Source organism: Gopherus flavomarginatus, chromosome 9 (assembly GCF_025201925.1).
Source record: "Gopherus flavomarginatus isolate rGopFla2 chromosome 9, rGopFla2.mat.asm, whole genome shotgun sequence".
In the NCBI taxonomy this organism is placed as follows: Eukaryota; Metazoa; Chordata; order Testudines; family Testudinidae; genus Gopherus; species Gopherus flavomarginatus.
Window position 1 is genome coordinate 31,555,245 of NC_066625.1, and position 13,593 is coordinate 31,568,837.

General features: G+C 47.1%; 1 protein-coding gene across 6 annotated transcripts in view; it reads left to right on the forward strand.

Moving 5' to 3' along the window:
- The window catches only part of GSG1L (GSG1 like), a 126,848-nt gene that overhangs the window by 89,157 nt on the left and 24,098 nt on the right, over positions 1-13,593 (forward strand). The window lies entirely within an intron of this gene.

The following is a 13,593-nucleotide window of genomic DNA, read 5'->3' on the forward strand; positions in this document are numbered from 1 at the left end:
GTACAATTTTAATCAAATAGGAATAATGAAAAATAACTGAACTGTGCACAATTTCATGACGTTTACTTTAGCTGTGCATACAAAGCAATGTTGTCCTATGATGATATACCATACAGTATCTCTAGCAACCATTATACAGAGACATCTATTTTTCAAGATAAGCACTAATTTAGAAAATTATAACTGTATAATATTCAGTGTGCAATAATAATGTACAACATTTATACATGTTTCATCAGTATGTGACACTAATCCACACTGGTGCATGCAGTGAATATCTACCATTCATACATAAAATCACTGAAAGCAAGTATTATTCAATAATAACTTTAATATGAATGAACTGGGCCAACTCCTGCAGTCTTTCATCAGTCACTACACAGACAAATCAATAGGTCCTTGCTTTGATCTTATTCAGCATTTATTCAGGCAAAATTCTTAATGTAGCCAGTGGGAGTTAAGTCAGCTGTTCTGTCTCAGTGCTGATGAACATGCGAGTAAGGATCTCAGGGTTTGACTCATCATGAATGCTCTTCTTTCCCTTCAATGTGCAGCAAACACAAACCCGGATATAGCACCGTGTTGTTTGTTTATGGTAAACAGCATTGTGTTCAAAAGAGTCATGGAATTCTCACAAGGAAAGCTGGAGAATCCTCAGCAGAGTGGAAAAGCCTCTTAGAGGGAACGCTGCTTGGCGGAGCTCCCGGAAGTGACTTGGCAACACTAATGAGATTTGGAAACCCACTTCCTGTTTTCCTGGGATGCAGAATGCACAACCACATCTCAGTGTCCACAGCCGTTGATAAAAATAACAAGGACAGTGATACTTTTACAGTTTTGTCCTAGCAGCTCCACGGACTTACATTCTCCACAAATGGTTTCTTGATGGTGGTAGCCATCAGATCTACTGGCATTTACTGAAGCTTGAAGGCAGCTTTGGTATCACAAAGGTGGATTGGCACTTGAGCTGAAGGAGTCACATGTCAGCTGTGGATCCATTACACAAACTATACATTTTTTTGAATTTCCACATGGCTGAGGTGTAACGAAACAAAACCTATCATTTCTGATTATTCGATTTGTGTTTCTGATTACATCAGTGTAAAATGAATCCTAACCTTGTTCTGGGACACACACACACATCCAAATTCTCTTTCTCTCTAATCCCCCCAACCCCCAATATTGTGCACACATGCACAAACACCCCACCCTCTGAGGAAAACACTTGAGAGCCTTGCATTGTGCCTTAAATGTCAACATGTTTGAGCTCAGTGAAGTGAGGTGTTCCAGAGCTGAGCCACACACTGAGAACTCCCCACCCTCAATCCTCAAGTTGCTTGAAATTTTGACAACCTGGTATTTCCCCCCATCAAAAAATGCCATTTTGTTGAAAACTAAAACTGTTACAATTCAGGGCAACTTTACCTGTATTCCCCCTATGTAGTCCAGCAAGGGCCACTCTCAGGCCTCCAGCTCCCCAGACTTCAGCTCTCTTGGGCAGAGACATATATTTTTCTCTCTCTTGACCAGGGTATTTCCAGGATCCCTGCCTACTCTGTGAATTCTGCAGCAAAGTCATATTGCCTAAGCAGGCCTGCTTTACTTTTCTCTTCAGAGATGGTAAACAGTATAATTGACACAGGCTACGGCCCAGCTCTTTCTCAGCAAGCACATTCATTCTTAAGGTTAAAGCATTCCAGGGAAAACCTATTAAAACAATAAAAGAATCTACATGAATGCTAAGAAGCTTACCAGAGATCACCCCAACTCCAACAAGGGGTCTGGCCAGTGAACAGTCCTTCAACCCCCCACAAAGGGGTTTTCTGTGATCACAAGTTCATAAAAGCTGTTTGCTCAGAACAAGCACACTCATGAATCTCTGAGTTACTCATTTGGGCCATCTTATCCTGTGAATAGGTCCTCTCCCCAGAGCAGAGATTCAAAAGAGCAAGTCCAGAGGTGGGAATTTGCATTTCCCTCCTCCCAAGTACTTCCTAGGAAACCTACCCAACTAACAGTTCATTTTTGTCTTAGCCATTGTTTAGGACAGTGCATTGAAGCTCATAACTCTTCCCAAGGTTCATATTAGTCATGTCTCCTAGACAAATTACATACAATCCCACGATAACAGATACATATTTGCATTTTTAAAACAACGAGCTCCTAAGATATTTAAACTTAATTCAACAATGTTTAATTTAATTCTATAAGGTTTGTCCAGGATACGGCAAGAAGTTGCCATACCTGTCACAGAAATACGTTGCTTTCCATGAACATTTTGTTGGGAAGGGTTCTCACATCCAGGATAGAAATTCTGGTCAAAATGAGCAGGAGCATGAAACTGGGTTTCCCCACATCCTGAGCAAGTTAGCACTGGCTATTCTGGAATCAGTCCCACTTATTTTGTGAAAGTTTTGTGTTTGTTCTGCATCAGAAAGAAAACTAATCTAAAAACCTCAACATTTTTCACAAAACAGAATTGTTGTTTTCCAGCCAGCCCTACTCAGATGTTTCCCCCTAGGGACACAGTTTGAACACAGCAGCTAAACGGAAAGGATTGCAGAAGCACACTCTAAGAGGAGTATCTCTCAGGTAACCAGCCCAAGCTTCCGAGGGTGTTTTAGATCAAAAATCCAAGTCAGTATCTTGAGTTGCACCCAGAAGCAATCAAGAGCCATTGCATTTCCTGGAGAACTTATGCAACATCTTCCCTGTGACTAATACTGCCCAACCATCTGAGAAGCTGCATTGTGCCCAAGGGACACCTTTACAGTGCTCTTCAGGTAAATGTCATACTCTTCCTCCAGAGCACATTGCAGTAGTCCAGCCTGGAAGTCATAGAGGCCTGGGGGATGGTGGTAAGGTCTGGATGAGAAAGAAAAGATCACAAATGCCAAATGCAGATGAAATAAAGAGTTAGCACAAGAACATAAGCCATCGTGACATAAGCCATCCCAGCCACCACCACATTCTGGTATTGTAGGATCATATAGGAATCAAGAGCACCCCCAAATTCTGAAGCTTTCTTTAAAAAGGCACACAACACTTAATAATGGGGCAGGAACTATCCCTGGCATAGTCTCAAAATCCTTCCTCCAACCTACGAACATCGCCTCTTTCTTGAGCTTTAGGCAGCTCACTCTCAAAGCCCCCGTCTTAAACCAGCACTGGGTAAGCCCAGACATCACAATGGAAGACATAAATCGGTGTGTCATTTGCATTCTGTAACAACACAGCCGAAATCACCTAAATAGCTGCCCTGGGTACCTCACGGACATGCCCTTGCCTACCCCTGCTCACAGAAAAGTCTCAGAGCAGAACATGCGTTGTCCAGAACTTATCAGAGAGGAAAGAACGGAAGCATCCTAAAGCAGAGCTGTCTGCCCAGTCGGAGCCTGCAGACTAGTTAATAATCCTCAGAGCCATCTCAGGCTGCTAATCAGCCTCAAAGTATGAGCATGGGCCCCTGACCATTGTCTATCTCTGGGGAGAGGTCAGTGCCCAATGAGACCAGTGATGACTCCATCCCAAAATCAGGCCTGGAGCTGAAATGGAACAAGCAAACCTGAGAACTCCAAATGACACCAGAACTGCCTCACTAGACCTTTATAATAGACTTCCGCACAGAGGGAAGATTAGGAACAGGCTGATAACTCTCCATCCTGCCAGTGACAAACTACAGCTACTTGCAGAAGGGAAACTGGCACCTGACCCTACAGGAGAGACTCACTGACAATCTCAGGCATCAATGGGCCGAATAGCTCTTACTTCAGCAAACCAGCAGGGGCATGAGCACAATTCACAGGCCACAAGCGGAAGCTCTTGCAGTATATTCAGAGTGGGCTGAGACTCCCACCAAGAAGACATTGTGTTTGTCCCCTTCGGGCACTGATCCTCCGCCATGACACCAGCCACGCCAGTCCAGATTCAGTGCATCGTGTCTGTGAAGTAGGTGGAAAATTCCTCACAGCACTGACCATGGGACTATTTCAATGCAGAGCCAGATGTCACTTACCTGCCTGTGAGTCAGAGCAGTTCTGCTACCAGATGTATCTGTACAGAGATATTGGGAGACAAGGTGGCTTTCACCACTGCATACATGCCACAGTTGCATGGACTCAGCATACAATCTTGGCCATTAGTGCTCTAATTTTTCCCCTTGTCAAACATTTCAGTGTGGATGTCTGATCTCTCCATTGTTCTGAGGACATCATCAGCTAACAAAACAAAATTCTGGGCCATTTTGGCCCTATGTCTGAAATCTGACAGCAGTGCAAGATGCTTCTAGGATTGGCTGGCCACCACTTCCTCAATGGACTTTTCCAGAGAGCAAAGTGTAGAGAATGGGTTGTGATTGTCAAAATAATTTGTATCGAGAGAGGATATCTTGACCAAGAACTTGTGAAGGAGCGGTGCAGGCATTCTCTCCCTCCTGTTTTTATACTATCAGAGCAGCTGCCCCACATCCAGTCAATTTGATCAGCTATGTAGACTGAAAGCTCCTTGCAAAGCAGCCTGAGTTACTCCGGCAGCCCAGGACTTGGAATAATGGATCAAGGTGAGACTTGCTAATGGAGCAGAACTCTGGAGGGAGTAGCAGGAAGGGAAGAATACAGAGGATGGGAATAAATTTGGAAGGAGCAGAACTCATGGCCAAGTCTGAAGGCATGGCAAAGGGTGGGAGCAGGAATGGCACAGATACACAGGTGGCCTGGGTCAGGAGAGAGCAGAGGTAGAGCAGGCAAAGGATGAGGGGAGGATGTGTGGCAATGAGGAAGAGGAGGCAGGGGAAGTGACATTGAGATGACGGGGAGCGCTTACAGGAGCAGAGGAGGAGCAAGAGGAGAAGAGGATTAGAGACTAGGAAGAAAGAGAGAGGAGAGGGGCTGAAGGGGAGGGCAGAGGCCAGGACTCAGGAGACATGCAGGAGATTCCCAGAGAGCACAGGAAGTAGGGCAGGGATGAAGTTGCTGCGTCTGGGCTATGCAGTGAGGGAGAAAGGAGATCTGCTCTGATCCACTGTGCTAAATCAGCTGTTCTAGGAGACTCAAGAGGGTGTGTGGTTCCAGCAGAGAGAAGCAGTCAGTGTCTGAGTTTGCAGGGTGTGGTTCATAGAATCATAGAAAGTTGGAAAGCTTCTAGCAAAAGAGCAGACCTTGAGAATGGAAGTCAGGAGAAAGGGAGGGGACCAAGGTGGAGAGAGTCCACCAGTTCCAACCAGAGCAAGAAGAGGCCGCTCAGTGCTGTGTTTTGCTCCAGCCATACCAGTGGCTGCTGCTGCTACCAGCGCCTGTGCTCTGAGATGGAGAAGGCCAAGTGGTGGGGGAGTGACTTAACCTTCTGACTAACAGCATTCTGTACTAGGTAAGGGATCTGGGCAGCCATGCATGTCACAACAATGTTATTCTGAGAAAATGAGAATACAAAGCCCCAACTATTTACTCTGATTAAAAACATGAGTTACCAATAAAGAATTGATGAGCAAACCCAGAGCAGCTGAGGATGAGCCTTGGAATAAATATAATTCTGTCAGGAACTTTTCAAAGAACTTGAAAACACCTTACTTATTAACTTTGTAAGAGAAACCAGAATACCAGTCTCAAAGACTAGCTCTGCACTGTCAGCAGTGACAGATGTAACCCCAGGCCTGGCTTGTAGTCACTGGGGAAAATGTTTATCCAAGTAAGATTTCTACCATTCAGAGAGAAATTTGTAGAATTTCATTACTACAAAGGTTGTATCCAACTCCCCTTTCTTGCTGTATGCCAAACCCCTGTCAGACGTTTTATGGGGTGTGACACAAATGCACTGAGCTTCTCCTGGCCATCTGTCAGCCTGTGTGAGATTAGAGACTCCCTTCTGACAAGAAACATGCCACACACCCTAACTCAGGGTCAAAATGCACTAACATTTCACAGTGCAGGTTGAATTACTTCGGGCCAATGTTCAACAGTATTTAGATGCCTAAAGAAGCAGTTAAGAGGTTAGTGGGATTTTCAGAAGTCCCTGGTTTTCTAATGTTGTATGCAGTGTAGTTGTGACTGTGTTGGTGCAACCTTGCATTTAGCTGTGACACTCAGAGTACCTTTCCCAGACCTAAAGAAGAGTTCAGTGTGGCTTGAAAGCTTGTCTCTCTCACCAGCAGAAGTTGGTCCAATAAAAGTTATGACCTCACCCATCTTATCTCCCTAGTTTTCTTAAGCAAACTTAGGTCTAACACATGTAGGCACGTTGAAATCCCACTAGGCCTGACACAGTGCAGGGAGTTAACATGTGAGCCTGCATTCTGTCACCAATTATTCCCCCCTAGAAAGCTGATTGGGATAATTAAAGGTAATTCGCTAATGCAACCTGGTGATCTTGGGAACTAATAAGCCAATCAGTCCATCAGCTCATTAAAGAGGCAGAGGAAGAAGATGCAAGGGGGGAGAAAGGAATAGGGACTAGCCAAGCCTTGCTGAGGCCCTAGGGGAGAGCGATCTCTGTTCCTCTCTGGTACTGAGGAGGTGGTCTAAAGCAGAGGTCCCCAAACTGTGGGGTTCACCCCCCTCAAGGGGCATGGAGGAATGTTTGGGAGAGGGATGTGTGGCTGGGACCCGAGACAGCCCCCACGGTGGGCAGGAAGAGAGTGCCACCCAGCTCCGCTTCTGGCCCCGACTATTGGCCCCTTGCTTGGGGCCTCACTCCCCGTCCTGCACTCCACTGCTAGCCCCACACCCAATGTCCTGTCTGCTGGCCCATGCCCGGGACTCAGTGCCCAGGGTTCCACTCCTGGCTCTGCCCCCAGCTGTGGCCCCAGCCTCAGCTCCCTTACCCCGTCTGTACCTCCGCCCACTTCCAAGCCGCAGCTCCCTCCTGGCCCCTGCTCTGTGAGAGGGAGGCAGAAAAGGGTAAGGGAGTGTGCGAGGAAAAAAATGTTGGGACCACTGGCTAAAGCATAGGCCATATTGACAAGAGATTGCTGCACCGAACTCTGAAGGGGTTGGTGGAGGGAACTCAAATGGCATGGTGGATACACAGCCAACAAAGTCTGAGCTGGTTTCTGTGGTGCAAAAAGGCAGGAGCAGAGCTCGCCTTGCTACAAGCCCCTGTCTGCTTCATTAGGCACCTAAATGACTTTGAAAATTAGGCCTTGGTTAGTTAAATGCTTTCTGGTGCCCCTGTGACCACTCATAGTTTTCACTCTTTACAAGACACTCCGGAAGCTTAAAACATGAACAAGCACACAACGAATGGCCCACGTTCCTTTATTATTCCAAGGAAAGCTTGCAGTTTGGTGATGTTGATAGGCACCAATGACAGCAGTCAAATCTTACCTTGAAAACTTACTTCTTTCCATTAACATTGGAAATAAATCCTGAGAGATAGTTATTGCTCTATTTCCAATCAGCTATTAATTGTCATTTCATAATTCCCATAAACTGATGCCTCAGTGTCTGAGCTCCACACCCGGAGGACAAAGCTCACCCACTGTATGCCCAGGGTTTGCATCTCCATTCTCCAGCTCCTTGAATGTCTGGATCTTGGCTCGTTCTCAGTGAGTCAGACACTGGCTTCGCTTCACAGCATTTTGGAATTGCTTTCTCTGGAACATGAACTTTTGCGTCATTTCCTTTCACCAAAATACCCCCATTGAGACCATATATCTGTTTAGCACATTGCTCCCTGCATGAGGCAGTAAGCTGCTTAACTCTTCACCAAGCCACATTTAAAACCTCATTTCTCACCTAAACAGCAGGACCTTTGTCTTTTGAGGCAAACAGTGTTCAATTTAGCCCCTGCCCCTGGGCTTTCCCTTTCCCAGCATTTTAAGTGGTATTCTGTATATTTCCAGAGCCACACTGCCAGATTGTAATTCACCCAGTCTGGGCCAACTTCTCAGCAGGTGTAAATCAACATAGCTCCATTTATGGCACTGGAACTGCACTGAATTACACCAGCTGAAGATCTGGCCTCCGTATTTAGACTTGCACAGTTTCTCAGAAAGAACATATTGCTACTCTGGGATCTGTTTTCATGCTGATTTTTATACCCAGAGCTGGATTTAAGCACAGAGCAAGGCTATTCTGGAGGCATGAGTTACTGCCTGTAATCTTTTGTGTCTTGTTTTAATCACGCTGGGAAATCCAGTTTGTGAAGCTCATGCTCCCAAATCCATCTTCTCATTCTGACTCCCTGCATAAGACTAACCAGCACACAAGCTGGATGTCACACTCTGTAGCAGCAAGGAGAGAAGGGGCTCTCAGTGTGAACAAATGAAAACAATGAATGCAAGTGGGAGTAACACATTCAGTAATATCTCATTTCAGCAAATGCGGGACTCCTTCTGGTACAATCTCCTGTCACAGCATCCTCAGGAAATGTCATGAGCTAGCTGTATTGATTGTGATACAGTGAATGTAGCCAACAATAACCGTTCAGCTCACAGCAGTGAAGTGATATAAACATACAGGCCAGATCCTGAGCTGGTGTAAATTGGGGTAGTTTCACTGAAATCAGCAGAGCCATGCTGATTTACATCAGTTGAGGATCTGGCTCACAGAGCTCAATTGTAGCCCTTCAGGGTTCAGCCACTTCCCATGAATGAGAACTGGAACTCCAGGAGCCACTCTACCTCTCCCTCCAAGGCCGCAGCAGCTGCCCTCTTCAAGGGGAGCTCGGTGGACCTGTGTGGAAGGGAGGCTGTGTGGGCCATAGCCCCATCCCTCCCTGTCCCCTTTGAGGAGACTAGAGCAACCATTGCCACAAAGACCATTCCCGGAGCCCAAGGCCTATGGTTGTGCCTGGGCTTGGGGCCGAGGCACTGGGGATGGAGAAAAGCTCCCAGTGATCTCACCTGCCTGGTACCACACCAGGCGCCCCGCTGGTCTTGGTGCAGGAATTCACTCACAGCACCTGGTCAAAAATGGAGAATGTAAAACTGTTGTGGCCCAGGTTTGGTGGCAAACGGACAGGCAGAGATGTCTTGTGGTGCGCCGCTAGGCCCCAGTACTGCTGTTGATAAGTGTTGCACTAGTGGCTCCAGGGTTGTGGCTGGAACTGGGGATAATAGGTGTGAAAGTGCTTTTCTGGTGAGTGTCTCTCAACTGCTGGCTATGTCTGTTCTCTATAAGTAAGTGGGATTCCATCATGTCCATTGAGGGTGCAGACATGAGATAATCCTCCAGTGTTTCCTATTACATAATAATAGCAGGTTCCCACAGTGTTCAGAACTGAGAGAAGCTAATTGGTTGGTTGTAGTGATGCTATCGTGATGTCATTTGCCTCTCAGCCTAGCTGGAGTTTCACTGCTCCAGTTGGGACTCATTTCTTCAGGCTTATTGCCAGTAACACCAACCTCAAAAATTAAAAAATCATGAGCCAGACCCTAAAACATCATGACAGTGGCCCAAATAGAATGAGATTTTAAAAACGATTAAATGATATTTTCCGGTCTGTCCTCTGAGTGTTGAGCTGCCCCTGCCCATGGGACTCAGGTGATTTCCGGCTCCTGCTGCAGGTTCTTTCACTAGAGAACCCATCTGAGATCAGGGCCCCACAGAGCTAGATGCTGTACAAAGAGAGTGAGAAAGACAGTCTCTGCCCTGAAGAGCCAACATTCTAGTGCAAATTATAATGATGTGTTCGTGACATGGGAGTGGGAACTAGCACTCATCAAATTCATCCCACACAGGGAGCCATTAGAAGGGAACCACTTCTGGGTAGGACTCATGGTGGTGACCTGCAGGTGAAAGGCTCTATAGCAATATCAACACCCTGGGACATCCAGCTTCCATACGTGCGAAAGTGAGGCTGCTTTCTGGAAAGACACATTTATCCGATGAAACCCTGACCTTTTGGAACTGACACATGCAGAGTCTGCCCCAATCTACTCACACCAGCACAGTCTCTCAACTGAGCATATGCTCAGTCTCCCAAATGCTGTTCTTAAAGGGACAGCGCCAAATACCCCAGATCCAAATGCAACAGTAAAACAAATATTAACACAACACCCAGATTCACTGCTAAACACATCTTGCAATAAAAAATCCTTCCATCAATTACTCCAGGGTCCTTATACTAACTGTAGTACATCTACCTATTTGTTTTTCACTCACATGGGTCATCAGCCAGATTTGCATACACAGGCTTCAGATCCACAGCATAAACCTCTTCTGCTGAAGCTTAAAGAGAAACCAGTGAGGAGAAGAATATGCTGTTATCCTCTTATGTGGATATAGCCCATAGAGGGAGCCAGAACACACCTATTTCCAGGGGGTTGAACAAGTATTTGTCAGACAGTGGTGGGACACTGGGTGGCCACTGGCAGGTTTCTTGGTTTCTCTTTCTGGCTCAAGAGGAGAGTGTAATCTAGTGGTTACAGACAGCCTTGCAAATGTAACAAGCCTGTTTGAGTTGTCTATGAGGAATGAATCCAGACTGCTGGATGTCCAAACATGAGCATCTACCTCTTGAGCTGAAGAGCCAGATGCAGCAGAGTAGTCATACATTTGTATATGTTGACTAGCCACTAGAAGGTGACACAGAGACACTCCTAATTTGCCATGTTCAGACAAGGCTGTGTGGCAAAGTGGTTTGGACTTGACTGTGTTATATTGGAGAACTCAGGATCTATTCCCAAATCTGCACACTCTCCGTTAGCTCATCTGATGTGGGCGGATGACAGTTACCTCCAAGGTTCCAGTATCAGGTCTTGGCTTATAACAAAGACTGTGAAAAGTACAGAAATAGCAGCACCCGTAGTGGAACAGCTGAGACTCGACCTTCAGTTCGCTAGCTTTGCAGTTTAGTGCCTGGCCAGAGCCAGGCCAGCAACAGTGGACTTATTAATGAACCAGATGCCTCAGGCCATTGCTAATGGGCTTCAGAGCCCTTTGCCTGTCAGTCACCAGTCTGTAACCAGCCCAGCGCAGAAGGGATTAGAAGTTGTTTCTCTCTAATGGCTGTCTGGGTCCCCTAGATCAGATGTGTTTGCAGGAGGGGTTCAGTTCCAGCTCCTACACCACACGGTTACACTTTTCACAGACTGGAAGACTCAGCAGCAAAACCAAGAATTAAATCCATGGGCCACAGACACAGACTATTACCTGTGAGCCAGACTGGCAGAGTGTTGTGTAGGCAGCTTGTCCGGACACTGCTCTGCAGACAAACCAAGGACTCTGTTCACCAGGCTATGCATGAGCACTAAATCCACACCGTTGTTTTAAAGCCAGAGTTTGCTGTTATATGCCAGTTAGTTGCAAATACGCAAATTGGCCCATGAAATAATCTGCCTTAAATGTCACAGGCGAGCTCCATGAAAGTCAGCCGTTGTGAGCTTTAAGTCTCATGACCCTGTGTGGCAGCTAAGTATCATTATCACTATTTTACAGCTAGGGAAACAGGGCGAGCAAGTCAGTGATTTCTCCCAGGCCACAAGTGACGTCGGTCTGAGCATCAGCATTGATCTTCTGACTCCTCATCCTTTGCTTTAGTCAGACGAGCATCGTGTGAGTCATTCTTGCTCTTTCATATGCTTTCGCAAGCTGGTTTGGGGCCAGCTTTTCAGTAAAGCTTGGGGTCAGCACTGTTAAGCGATGTGTTCTTTTGGAAATCTAGCAGCATGGGCCTGCCCTTTCGCTTGTTTTTGTGGTTTTAGTGCTCGTTGTTTGCTTGGTTTTCTATTTGCCTGTGCAGTGTTAGTGCTGGTTTTGTGTGCATCAGGGCAAAGATTGTTTCTTTCGCATCAAATGAGGTGGAAGCAAACAAATAGCTATTAAAGTCTTGAGGCACCAGTCAGACAGACAGTTCAAGACAGCAAATAGGGAAAGCGGTTGTATTAATTATTATTTATTTATGGTAGCACCTAGGGACCCCAGCTATGGACCAGCCCCCCCACACTAGGCACTGTGCAAGCACAGAGAAAGATGGTCTCTGTCCTAAAGGTGACTCTCCATCCGATCCATATGCCGCTCAGCCAGTACCCCATCAAAGAACAACCAGGGCCTATGCATATCTAGGGAGAAGGGCTGAAGACGTAGCAGCCACAGGGCAGATCCAGTGCCCTCCTCTGCTTAGCAGATTCACCAGCTGCACCTTATCAGCGACTGCAGAGCAAGCAGAGTCAGCGCTTTTGCCATTCCCTATTGAGCTGCTGAACCAAAGGCCATGTCAGGGGTTGCTGGGGTGGGGAGGCCGCATGGCTGGAGCATGCTGCCTTCTGACTATTCCCAGCTGTCAGATGATGTCTTGGGGCCAACTGCCAGCTGGTACAGCTTGGAACTGCCCCGTGACTGCTCTAACTTGAACTGCAGCTGGGGCAGGGTCAGTACCATACAGAGAATTAATAAGCAGTAACTGGCCCTTGGACAGCACCCTTCTCTACTTCCTGTCCTGTGCCCCCCTATCCCCACAAATGTGCTGAGCAGATCCTGACCCAAGAAAGAATCTGACGCTTCTTCAGTAACTTATTGAGAGCCCAGGATCATGAAAGGGATACTACAATCAGGGTGAAAACATCAAGAACCTTCCAACAGGAGAGGCCAAAGATGTGATGGAAGGTTACAATCTACTAGCTGCTGTATCCATGCTATTATTGCACTCTTCTGGATGAAATGTCAGGCTACCCAAGTACAGGGATGTGTGTTACCTTGGAGCAAGTGTAAACCCTAGTACTATTCCAGGTAGCAGACATTCTCCTTTAGCTCAGGTGCAAGGGACCTATGCCTTGGACTTGGAGGCAAAGGCAAGTAACTAGACAGGAACACAGGCAGTCAAGAGGATGGAACAGTTCAGGAGACCAAACTAAAGGACTGAGACCTGTAACGGACCAATATTAGCTCAGAAGAAGGCAGCCAAACAGCAGAGTGGAGGGCGGAGCAATAGAAAGCTATAAACTAGACTGGAGGGCTAAGCATGGATGTCAGAACTCCATCACCAGATGCACACTGGCTTAGTCCACAGGAAAGCTATTGTCTCGGTAGAGCCAAGTGTAATAGCATGTAAACACATTCCTGGGGCAGTGGTTTCAGAATCCCAGTTAATCTGGGGAAGAACACAATGTGTTTGTTACTTTGTAGTACACTGATATCTAAAACCGGGGGCTGCTTGTTCTGTACAAGTTAAAGATCGTACACTTATACTGTACCTGGCTGAGAGTCCTGGGTCCAAGGACAGCTACTGTGAAATGTATTACTGCCTCACAGGGCCATCCTTAGGGGGTGCGGGGCCCAGGACATAGGTGTCAAGTTTCTAATCTGCCAGAGGGGGCTCCCTCCCAGCTCTGCCCAGGTCCCGCCCCCCACTCCGTTCCTCCCCCCAAGATCCCATCCCCACCCTGCTTCTTCCCAACACTGCTCTGCCCCTGCCCCACCTCTTCCTGCCCTCCCCTTCCCTGCCCATTTCTGCCCCCTCCCCATAGAGCGCTGCACCCTCGCTCCTTTCCCCTCCCTATCAGCACCTCCTGATGCTGCGAGCAAAACATGTGATCTGCAGTAGGTGCTGAGAGGGAGGGGGAGGCACTGATCAGCGGGGCCCGCTGGTGGGAAGGAGGCACCGAGGGGAAGCGGAGTTTCTGGTGGGGGGGGCTCCTCCTCGCCCCTCCCGCCCACCTGC